This window comes from Spea bombifrons, chromosome 4, assembly GCF_027358695.1.
Source record: "Spea bombifrons isolate aSpeBom1 chromosome 4, aSpeBom1.2.pri, whole genome shotgun sequence".
NCBI lineage: Eukaryota > Metazoa > Chordata > Amphibia > Anura > Pelobatidae > Spea > Spea bombifrons.
In genome coordinates, this window is record NC_071090.1 from 111,604,257 (window position 1) to 111,616,670 (window position 12,414).

The following is a 12,414-nucleotide window of genomic DNA, read 5'->3' on the forward strand; positions in this document are numbered from 1 at the left end:
CATCATTTTACATTTATCAACATTAAACTGCAGCTGCCACAAATTATTAGCTACATGTCACTAGGATTTTCATGATTATTCCTCCCTATTAAGTTAACTCTCCTCTGTTGTTGGATTCATGGACAGGAAATTGCACCCGTATTATATTTTCCTCTTCATTCTCTTTAAGATAAATGTCATTACTGCCCCTCGAATTTCTTGGTTCCTCAGACTGTATATAATGGGGTTTAGTAATGGGGTCACCATAGTGTAAAGTATTGATGCCAGCTTTTGTAAACCCAAATATTCTTCTTGAGATGGAACCAGGTAGTTAAATATCAGTGTCCCGTAATATATACAGACCACGGTCAGGTGGGAGCTGCAGGTGGAGAAGGCTTTCTGTCTCCCGGCGCTGGAGGAGATTTGGAGGATGGTGAGGAAAATACTTCCATAACTTGCAATGATAAAAATGAATGAGCAAAATGTCAGGCCTGCCAATACTAACACGACTATTTCACTAGCTAGTTTAGAAGAACAAGAAATTTTGAGAAGAGGAACCAAATCACAGAAAAAATGGTTGATGATATTGGATCCACAAAATATCATTTGGCTTAAAATTAAAATATGTGGTAATGAAAGAAGAAGTCCTGATACCCAAGACAAAAGTACAAGACGTATACAAAGCTTAAAGTCCATAATGGAGGAATAACGCAATGGTCTACAGATGGCCAAACATCGATCGTAGGACATCACGGTGAGGAGTAAAAGCTCTATGATAGTTGACAGCTGAAAGAAATAAAGTTGGGCGAAGCAGCTGGACAGCGGCACCGTGCTTCCTTCTTTTAGAATAATACCAAGCATTTGAGGAAGAATGGTCGTGGAGAGCAAGATGTCATTGGAGGACAAATGGCTTATGAAGAAGTACATGGGAGAGTAGATGTACCGGGATGTGGACACCAACAACATGATTATGGTGTTTGCTGAGAAAGTCACCATGTAAGTTATAACAAAGAGAAAAAATATTAGTAGCTTGATGTTGTCAATGTTTTCATAACCCACAATCCAGAATTCTTTGACTCTCGTCTTGTTATATACACGTTCCTTCGTACATGCAAGATAAAAAAAAAAAAAAATGTAAGTATATGCAGCTGAAGATTCTGGAGATAGACCTTTGGAAAACCAAACTCACAAAGGCATCTATGAAAATACATTGCAAGTCACTCAACGTGTCACGGTATGGACAATATAGCCATAGCAAGCATTACCAAGACAGCAGATGTTTGGTTTTGACCTTATATGTATGAATATGACATAAAATAATCAATGAATTAACATTACCAGAATGTATCACTTTGACGATTGATGGAACTCCATAGAAAACATCTTGGGATGCGAGTGATAAAAAGTGAAAATGAGTTAGGAGAGATGAAAGTCTTGAGCCAAGCGAAGAGAGTTATTGAGAAAGCATTTGTAGGCAAACATAGAGATATAGAGGTTCAATATTGTCAAAGGTCAGAGCTTTACGCTTAAGTCTTTAGGGTAGAAGGAGGCAGCAGAAGGATTGGCACAGTGGGGTAACAGAAGAAGAGCTACTGGATAAGACTAGTCATTCCAAATGGATTGAAGTGATGAAGTGGGGGAGTGAAGGCCAGTAAGGAGACGGTTAGGGAGCAATACATCATGTGGCACAATATATTGTGAGTAACTGTATGTTAGTGGTGAAGGAGAGAGCAGAATCAAGTACATAGCCAATGGAGCCTGGGCTGTTGAGTAGATTGTGGAATTTTCAATTATGATGTAGTTAGAAGGAACTGTGGAAAAATAAGAAGGGCAAAGGAGAAAAACTCAGTTGTGGAGATGCAATGCAATATTGGAGATATATGAGATAGGGCCAAAGGCAGATGATGGTGTCATCAGCATAGAGGTGGCACTGGAATCCAAAAGAAGTGAGGTCTAAATAGCAAAAAGTAGAAACCAGTGAAATAAGTCCAAGTAGGCAAATGGAAAACGGCAAGATAGGCGGACAAGCAATGCTAGAGAAGAAGACACTAAAGGTATGGTCAATGATGCAGCATCTGAACTAGGAGGCAACTGTGTCAAAGGTATTGCAGATGAAGGTGGTGGTCAACGTTGTTAAAGTTTGCAAAGATTCAGTAGTCAGTAGAAGTGACCTTGAGTTTTAGTAGTAATATAATAATATAATGATTACCTTAATTGTATCATAATTTAGCAAAGAATAACTTTCAGAAAAATATCCTCAAACACATACGGACGAAAGAGAAATAGGAAGACACATGAACAAAAATTCTGTTTGTCTGTCATCTCCCTACTACTATAGAGACTGTAAGCTCTATGGGCAAGGAACATCCTTAACGCATGCATATCTATTCCACCTTGATCATAACGCCTGTAGACGACTGTTCTTCTACGGTAAATACATATCAGGCTTTAAGTGTTGTAGAAAAATTACCATGTCTTTCACGTTCTCCCGATGCGTTTCTTCTAGTGGGAATTCGCCAAGCATTGAAATTGTGCTTTTCCTGTTTTTGGCAGAAATGAGGATTCATTTTAATTATCCAGCGTGGATGTTTCTGTGGAGCGAGTAAGCCGAGGCTGTGAGGCTCGGTCTTTTATATACGGCAGAATACAGGAATCCCCGAGAGCGCCCCTACATTTAATAGGAAGGAATATCAACTAATTACCTTCAAGGGATTTCCCCGATGGGTTAAGTGGTTTATTATTTGCTTAAGAAATATTAAATCAACCCCATGTTTCATTTTCAGTGATTACATAGAAATTGACGGCAGATAGGAACCAGTCACCCCATTTTTCCTGATGTAAGACTCAGATCTCAGTCCTTTATCCTGTCTTAGATTGGGGACAGCTTTATATCTATCCCATGTGCTTTATATTTTCCTTGCTGTATTAGCCTCTATCACGTCTAATGGGAGCTTGTTCCATGTATCTACCACCCTCGGTAAAGTAAAACTTTCGCAGATTATTTCTAAACCCCTAACCATCTAGTTTTAGACTATGACCTCTCGTTTTTCTCCTTTCACATAAGCTTCCCTCCTGTCCTGTCCTGTTAAAATCTTTTAGGTATTTTAAGGTTTTTATTCCACCTCCAAGCCGTACATATTAAGATCCCTTAACCTTTCCTGATTTTTACCATTTACCAACCTCTGAACTCTATTGAATGCATCAATATCCTTACTTCTAGTTGAGGCTTGACCAGAGATCTGTAAAGTGGCCCAACCACCTCCCTCTTCCCGCTACTAATGCCTCTCGCTCTACAACCCAGCACCCTGCCTGCTTTTTCCGACCATGTTCTGCCTTAGTATTTTATGTCCCAAGTGCGTTTTTTTACATTTATCAACATTAAACTGTAGCTGCCATAACTTCCCCAATTCTTCTCATTGACTAAAGGCATTTGTTAAACTTGTGCAAATGGACCAAAAATGATTCAGACAAAATGTTTCTTTACATTTTTGGTCCACTACTTTTCGGATTTTGTTTCCTACTCTTTCGGTTTGGACAAAATCTGGAGGGCTGTTTCGGAAACAATATTTATTGTCACCTATTCTCACTCACACGCTCTCCAAGAACCGCTTCTGTGACTCCACTCCTCTGTCTCCTTCTCTGCAGCCCCTCTTCATGTTGTTATCCGTTTCTTGCTCTTCTGTTTCTTCCTCTCCCAGCTCTCCACTAGTCCCGGATCTCCCTGCATTATCCTGGACTCTTCTTGGTTCTTTGACGCTAGGGCAGAGCCTCCTTGCACACGCTCAGAATAACGCAGACGGATCAGCAGAGAAAGAGAAGTGTAGAAGCTCTTCATCCTGGCCTTGCGCAGTACTTCCGCAACAGGATGGAGCCTCCCCCCACTGACAGTAAGAGTGAGTGAGAGTGTGAGAGAGGAAAAAAAACAATAAAATGGAAACAAAAATCAAGAGCTCACTGCTTGATTTTACTTTGTTTCTTTGGGGCCTCTTCTCATTTTTGGACATTCATCTTAATTATTGAATTTAACATAATTTATTAAAATTTGTATGGATCTAAAGTCTAGCATTCGTCATTTGGCTTGTCTCTCCAGAAATGTCTAACCTGTTGAAGACCTTTGTATCATCTGCAAAAAAGACATACCTTAATACCTGTAGTATCGCTAATAAGTATGGGTCCCAGCCGTACCCCACAAGTTATAAAAACTTCCTCCGAATATACTCCATTAATTACAACTTTCTCTCTCCTACCATCAACTCACTTTTTTACCTCATGAAGTTTTCAGCAACCTCTATAGGCCTACCTGGTACGTCGGTCATGGCACACCTCAGACCGAATGGACCCTCTCTGGGTCTTTGGTTCTCCGTTCCACTAATCCTATTCGTTTGCCCCTCACACAATTGTAGTTCCACAGTCGAGGGCTAGATGAGGCGTGAGATGGAGAAAGGCCCGATATATCTAGGGCCTAGTTTAGTTGTGGGGCACGTTAATAAGGTGTTTGGTAGAGAGCCAGACCTTCTCTCCAAGCCGATAGGTAAGGGCTTCTCTTCTGTGACGATCTGCAAACGCTTTATAGTAACGTTGGGCATTGAGTAACGTGGAACGGAGTAACTGGAAGTTCTTGGACAGATGAGTGACGTGGTCAGTAATAGAAGGGTGAATGGGTGCACCGGGTAACATGGTCGGATGGTATCCATAGTTAGCAAAAAACAGTGACATCTTGATGGAGCGGTGTAAGTGATTATTGTAAGCGAACTCTGCAAGGGGTAAGTAGGAACTCCAGTCATCTTGTAAGTATGTAGTATAACATCTGAGGTATTGTTCCAGTGTTTGGTTCGTGCGTTCCGTTTGGCCGTTGCTTTGAGGATGATATGCCGATGACAGGAAATGACGTACATGGAGTTGTTCACAGAACGCCCTCCAGAATCGCGAAGTGAACTGAGACCCTCTGTCGGACACCACTGCTTCAGGTAAACCGTGTAAGCGAAAAATATTCCGGATAAATAGAGTGGCAGTCTCTGTGGCAGATGGGAGATGATTATGCGCCATCTTGGTAAATCTGTCCACAATCACCAATAAGGTAGTAAAATGATCAGAGGTTGGTAGATCAGTAACGAAATCCAGGGAAATATCTGTCCATGGTCTAACCGGGGCTGGAGGAGGTTGAAGAAGACCTGCTGGACGTTGAGGTACCCCCTTAGAACGTGCACAAGTGTCGCATGAAAAAACGTACTTGGTCACGTCGTCTTTCAGAGTGGGCCACCAGAAGTCTGATGAAGACCCCCGTGGCCTGCAACCAGTGAGTCGTGGTGTGCTAGTAGAATTTGGAGCCGGGCTGCCGGAGGTACGTATACCCGGTCTTGGTGATAATAAAACCCATGTCATTTCTGTAATCCTGGGATTTTGGAGGAGTCAGCATGTGTGGAGTATCTCTGAACTGACTCCCAAATGGAGTGGGTCAAATCAAGGAAGTGTGAGGGAGCCAAAACGGTATCTTGATCTGAAGGAGAAACAGGTGCCCCATCGAATTTACTTGAAAGAGAATCAGCCTTAGCGTTGCGGGAACCTGGCCGGTACGTGATGTGCAGCTGAAATCGGGTAAAAAACAGCGCCCACCTAGCCAGGCGAGGTTGAAGGCGTTTATAGACCGTGACAGGGTGTAATGCCCCCTCCAGATGGTGCCTCCATTCTTCTAAGGTCAGCTTAATAGCCAGCAACTCTCTCACTCCTACACAATAATTCCTTTCCGCAGGAGAAAGAGTCCGAGAGAAATAAGCCACGGGGTGCAGTTGACAATCAGTCTCCTGTCTCTGCGATAGTACTGTGTGACAGAATGAGCTGTCATACAGGAGCCCAAGGTAGTCAGAGATGGCTCCAGCCTGGCTGCCAAACAGGAAGGAACTCCATTGTTTAATTAATCCCATCAATAGGATTGCTGATTGGGGATTAAAGGTTGGGTTGAATACATGTATCTGTTAATTTATGTTAATGCTGTTCTGTGGCTATATCAGTCTATGCTTTATTACAATAAACTGTTCATTCCTGCTGTACTCAATTCAAGGTAGTTGTGTCTACTTATTGGGATCTATCTCCAGGAAAGAGAATGGAAGTCAGCTACGCAGAGCTGATCCAGAGGAATTGTACCCGCCTGAAGCTCTGGAGGGAGGTTCTCCACTTGGAAATTAAGTACAAGGGGAAAAGCCTCCCAACCTTTGAGGAAAGGTTTTCGCTCCAGCGGAAGTTGCGGATGCCGTTCTTGGGGAAGCAGCCCAAAGAGGAATGGGTGACTGAGCTGGAGGTGCTGGTCCAGACAGAGCTGAGGTTGGATGATGGATATCGGGCTCTGCGGTGGTACGCAGCTGTGCCTGGGGCTGGAGGATAAAGGTCCTACAGAGGGCTATGGCTTCGGCGGCCCGGGATTATTATTGGAAATTATAGAAAAGGATTGCGACGTCGGTAGTGCATCGGAGTGTCGGGAGGAAGACGTCCAGGAGCGAAGGGAGGAGGATATCCCATATGTGCCTGAGCTGTGGGCTGACCTGGATTATTTGGTCACACAAGAATGGGAACTGGAACAGGCATATCAAGAGTTGTTTGACCATGTGCAACAGTATGCCCCAGTGACCATGGATTTCATTGATTTTACTGCGTGGTCACCTGAGGATGTTGACTCAGGAGGGGTGGATGGGATTGAGTCACAGGGTTACTGGACAGCTAACCCAGATCCGATAGCGGAACTATGTGACTGTACACCACAACCAGATCCAGAGACTGTGGATTTAATTGATTTTACATCTGAGGATGTTGGTCCGGGAGGGCTTGCAATTGGCTTCCCTTCCCAGCAAAAGGAAGAAGGTTTTGTGGGCGTAGTAGCTGGCACTGCGGTCTCCACAAGCACCCACCCAGCAGAAGAGCTGCCATCGGGGCAGAGTGCCGCTGGCATCTGCCTGCTCCATTCCCTGTTTCCTGAGCCTGACCACAGCAACCTTGTAGGGTCCAGTCAGGCAGCCCCAGAGACTGTGGTAGTTGATGGGACTGCGGTCTCCACATCTGGGTCCCCGGAATGTTTGGCAGTTGGCCCAGATTCCCCAGCAGAAGCGCTGGCAACAGGGCAGAGTGCTGCTGTTCTCTGCCCACCCCTCCCCCTTGTTCCTGAGTCTGACCATGACGCTCCCGCAGTGCTCGCTCAGACCACCACAGCCGAAATACTGGCAACAGCAGAGAGGCAGGACGGCCCCTCTCTACCAGCACTGGAGGTGCCCGCAAACCCTATAAAAGAGCTTTTTTCCTAGTAAGAGTGCAGCTGGCCTCTGCCCTCCCACATCAGACATCCCTCCACTAGAGGATGGTACAAAACTAGCACTGGGGGACATGTATCCCATACAGGTGGATGTGACTGTGGTTGCCACCTGTGGTCCCCAGAATTGCTGGGCAGCTGGCTCGGATCTCCAACCCTGGATCGAAGGGGCCCCCGCCACCCTGTCATCTCCCCAGCGGCTGAGAAGACTCCAGAGAGAAGGTGCAGTTGGCAATTCTCTCCAGCGGCAGTTATATTTTTCGGGAGAGGCAGAGGGCAGGCGGGTGAGTACTGCTCTTTTGTTACATTGTTTTGGGGAGTACCAATTTGTGGCTGGCAGTGGTGGTCCAGATATACAGACTGACTTCAGAGTAAAACAGGGTGGGGTCTTATCAGACGTCAGTCTCCCCCAGAAAAAGGAGATATGTGATGGAGTGTGTGACGGAACTGTCCATCACTGGGGCCCCTGGAGAGGACTGAAAGCAAGCCTGCTACCCGCAGATTATGGACCCTGTCTCCCTGCCTTTTGCCAGCCCCCTGCATCCACAACTCCAGGAGCGACGGAGCTGTGCTGTCGGACTGAACTGGATGCAGACCCGGTTTGGGTCTGGCCCCAGTTCAGTCTTCTTTTTAAAAGGGGAGATATGTGACAGAATGAGCTGTCATACAGGAGCCCAAGGTACTCAGAGATGGCCCCAGCCTGGCTGCCAAACAGGGAGGAACTCCATTGTTTAATTAATCTCATCAATAGGATTGCTGACTGGGGATTAAAGGTTGGGTTGTATGCATGTATCTGTTAATTTATGTTAATGAAGTTCTGTGGCTATATGAGTCTATGCTTTACTACAATAAACTGTTCATTCCTGCTGTACTCAGTTCAAGGTAGTTGTGTCTACTTATTGGGTACACATAGCAGGGTTCCAAGGTGCGCATGCTGACTGGTGCTGGAAGTGATTCCGGGGACAAGAGGAGGATACATGTGGGTGATCTCTGGGAGTTACTACAGCTCTCTTGGTGAACTCGTTACATACTGCACCTACCGCGGGATCCGAGGCGTCAACTTCGAGGTTAAATGGGTTGTGGGGATTAGGTAACTGTTGGATAGGAGCAGAAACGAATTTGTCTTTTAGAAATTGGAAAGTCTGTTGAGCACCCTCTGTCCAGACAAACTTGTTGCTTGTAGATGTGAGAGCTGAGAGAGGCTGTATGTGCTTTGAAAAGTCTCTGATAAACTTTCGATAATAATTAGCGAAGCCAATGAATCGTTGCACCCCCTTCCGGTCAATGGGTGGCAGCCAATTAAGAATCGCCTCCACCTTTTTGGGATCCATCTGGATGTTAGTAGGAGACAAAATATACCTCAAAAACTCGATGCTTTGGACCTCGAACATACACTTTTCAAGTTTCGCATACAGTCCATGAGTTCGTAATCAAGCGAGTACTTGGTTAACATGTGTCAGATGAAGCTCTAAAGAACGAGAAAAGATTAAAATATCATCTAGAGACACTATGACAAAGTGATCCAAGATGTCGCGGAAGACGTCGTTAATAAAATGTTGGAATGTGGCAGGGGCGTTGCACAGCCCAAATGGCATCACGAGGTACTCATAATGACCGTAGCGACATCGGAACGCTGTCTTCCATTCATCTCCTTTGCGGATCCTCACTAGGTTATAAGCGCCTCGTAAATCGATCTTGGTGAAGTAATTCGCAGAACGAGCATGCTCGAGTAGTTCAGGGATCAACGGAAGGGGATATCTATTTTTTACAGTAATGTTGTTAAGTTCTCTATAATCAATGCAGGGTCGTAAGCCTCCGTCTTTTTTGTGTACGAAGAAGATGCCTGCCCCGGCTGGAGATGTGGAGTGACGAATGAAGCCTCTAGCGAGATTGTCGTCAACGTATTCCTTTAAAGTAGTCAATTCAGGTTCAGACAATGGGTAGATTCTGCCGAACGGAATGGGTGCCCCAGGATAAAGTTCAATAGGGCAATCATACGGTCTAGAAGGTGGAAGTTCCTCAGCGGCCTTCTTTTCAAAGACGTCCGTGTACTGTCTGTATTGGTCGGGTAGTGGACTGGGTGAGACAGACCGTAGTACGCCGTAAACAGTTCTGGTTACAATGATGTGAGGTGAATCGAAAAATCCCCGTCTCCCAGTTAATGGAGGGATTGTGTAGACGCAGCCATGGGAGACCGAGAATAAGAGGAGAAATAGGAGATGGAACGACGTCAAAGCGGAGAGTCTCCACATGCTTGTCGCCAATCTTAAGGTGCAGGGTGCAGGTCTCTTGGATGATAGGCCCAGTCTTCAGAGGTCTACCGTCCACGAGCAGGATGGAAAAGGGGTGTCTATTTCGATGTGTAGGAATAGAGAGGGACTGAACATATTTTTGATCAATGAAGTTGCCACTTGCTCCGGAGTCAATCATTGCAGAGAGGTTAGCGACGCCCTTCCTCCACTGTAAAGACACGGAGAGGAATAGGTGAGAAGGGGTACTTGTAACAGGATCAGAGCGAATGTGCAGGTGTGCTAAAGGTCGCTTACCCTTGTTGGAGCGGGGTCGGGCTCTACAGCCCTGTAAAGCGTGGCCAGCTTTGCCGCAATAGAGACAAAGTCCTAGGGAACGACGACGCTCTTTTTCTGCTGTGGTTAAGGGCCCTCGAACAATCCCAATCTGCATTGGTTCTTCCTGAGGTAGAGACGGCAGGGAAGTTGACGAGGATCTGGCCGGAGTTCAGGAGGGAGAGGTGGACAACCGTTCCTTGCGCCTCTCACGGAGTCGGCGATCAATGTGAGTGGCTAAGGTGATAAGATCTTCCAAGCCAGCAGGAGTGGTGGTTGCGAGCCAGTTCATCCTTCACAGCTTCCGAAAGTCCCCAACGGAACTGATCATGAAGGGCTGCCTCATTCAGGAAGAGTCAAGAGCCAAGATGAAATCTGTGATGTACTCTTCAACCTGCCGTTTCCCTTGTTTAAGTGTTCTCAAGGAGGTAGTAGCAGAGGAGGTACGAAAAGGATCATCATAAAGAGCATCAAAGGCTTGACGAAATGATGGCCATGAGTCCAGGAGAGGGCTGCCGGAGTGGATGAGATTGTGGGCCCATGCTTGTGGTTCATCAGACAGGGGAGCAATAACGGTATGGACCCGAATGTAATCAGTAGGAAAAGTTCTGGGTTTAAGTGTAAACAGAATCTGGCAGGAGGTGATAAAAGCACGTTATTTAGTGCGGTCACCTGTGAAGCGTTCAGGAAGTGGAATTGGGGGTACAGTGCAGCGATAGCATCTGATACTCCTGCGGACTCCATCTGGCTCAGTTATTATGTCAGGGATACTGGACAGCAGCGACAGAAGTGGAGCGGAGACCAGTATGCAGGAGAAACAGGCACGGTATTTAGATAATCAGTCCCAAAAACGAAGTCAAGGAGAAGCCAAAAATCGGTACAGAGGTGCAGGAGCCGTTTAGTATCCAAGGCCAAGGAGAAACCAAAAGGATAAACGTAGGCAAGCCGGGTCAGGTACACGAAGGGTCAATAAATAGAGGAGTCAAGGCAAGCCGGGTCTGGTACACGAAGGGTAAGTAAGTAGAGGAGTCAAGGCAAGCCGGGTCTGGTACACGATAATCAGCAAAAGAGAGCACTCAGGAGATACGTAGGAAGCACAATAACTGAGCACTGAGCAAAGCACTTGCCGCTCGGCTACGCCCCGCCCCTTGGGGTGGGACAGCATCCGAGCGTGCATTCTGTGTTCCCTGAATGGGAACAATAAAGTTAAGCTAGAGGGCACGCGCGCGCCCCTAGCAACACACGCCGGAGGAAGACGGGAAGGTGGATGCCGCGCGATGGAACACGTATCCGCGGGTAGCGGGTACGCAGTGCTGGACCCGGTACCCGCTGGTAGCGGGTACTCCGGTAAGTCACTGCGGCGTATTCTGACCTCTGGACCCTGACACTAAGGGAGCCCAGCGGGGACAAATAACATGATAGCCAGTAGCAAACAGCATATAAATCAAAATACAAAATAAACCATGAGTCATGAGACATGGCAATGTTGTAAAACCAGCTGTTTTAACCCCAAATATTCTTCTTGTGATGGAACAAGACAGTAAAATATCAATGTCTACGGTGAGGTGGGAGCTGCAGGTGGAGAAGGCTTTCTGTCTCGCGGTGCTGGAGGAGATTCGGAGGATGGTGAGGAAAATACAAAAGTAAGTTGCAATAATCAAAATAAGAGGACAAAAAGTTATGGGGATAGCTAATGCAAACGTTACGATTTTACTAGCCAGTCTGTATGAACAAGAAAGTTTGAGAAGAGGAACCAAATCACGTAATAAATGGTCAATGATATTTGACCCACAGAATGACATTTTGTTTAATCTAACAATATGTGACAAGGAAAATACTATTCCAGATCCCCAATACAGAATAATAAGTTGTATACAAAGTTTAAAGTAGACTTGGGCGCCGGCCAAGTCTTCGTGTTCGTCTTCATGGAATAAATATTGTGTACGTTCTTCTTGTTCGGTTTTTCTCTTCGTTTTCTGCCGGTTTTCTAGCAGGGGTTAATATGGAATTAATGCAGTAACAATTAGCAGCAGCTTTGGGTCCAGGATTTTAAAGGTCCGTAAGAGTGACTCTATTGGTCGCCGGCAGGGGCCCCCTCTGGCATCAACCAATGAAGGAAAGAGTCTACAGTATCTAAGCTGTTCAAGATGCTTGGAGGCATAAAGAAGCATAGCGAATGGCAGGCTTCAGGAAGAGCTTTTTCAGGAATATGCTCCAAAAAGACCTGCAGAAGGACTACAGGAACGGGAGGCTGTTATTTATACTTAATGTGATTTTCTTTCCTTCCTTGTTAAGATAAATCTCACCAGAACTCCTCGGATCTCCTCGTTCCTCAGACTGTATATAATGGGGTTCAGTAATGGGGTCACCATGGTGTAAAACACAGAAACCAGCTTTTGTAACCCCAAATATTCTTCTTGTGGTGGAACCATGTAGTTAAATATCAGTGTCCCATAATATATACAGACCACGGTGAGGTGGGAGCTGCAGGTGGAGAAGGCTTTCTGTCTCCCGGTGCTGGAGGAGATTCGGAGGATGGTGAGGAAAATACGGATGTAAGATGTAATGATAAAAATA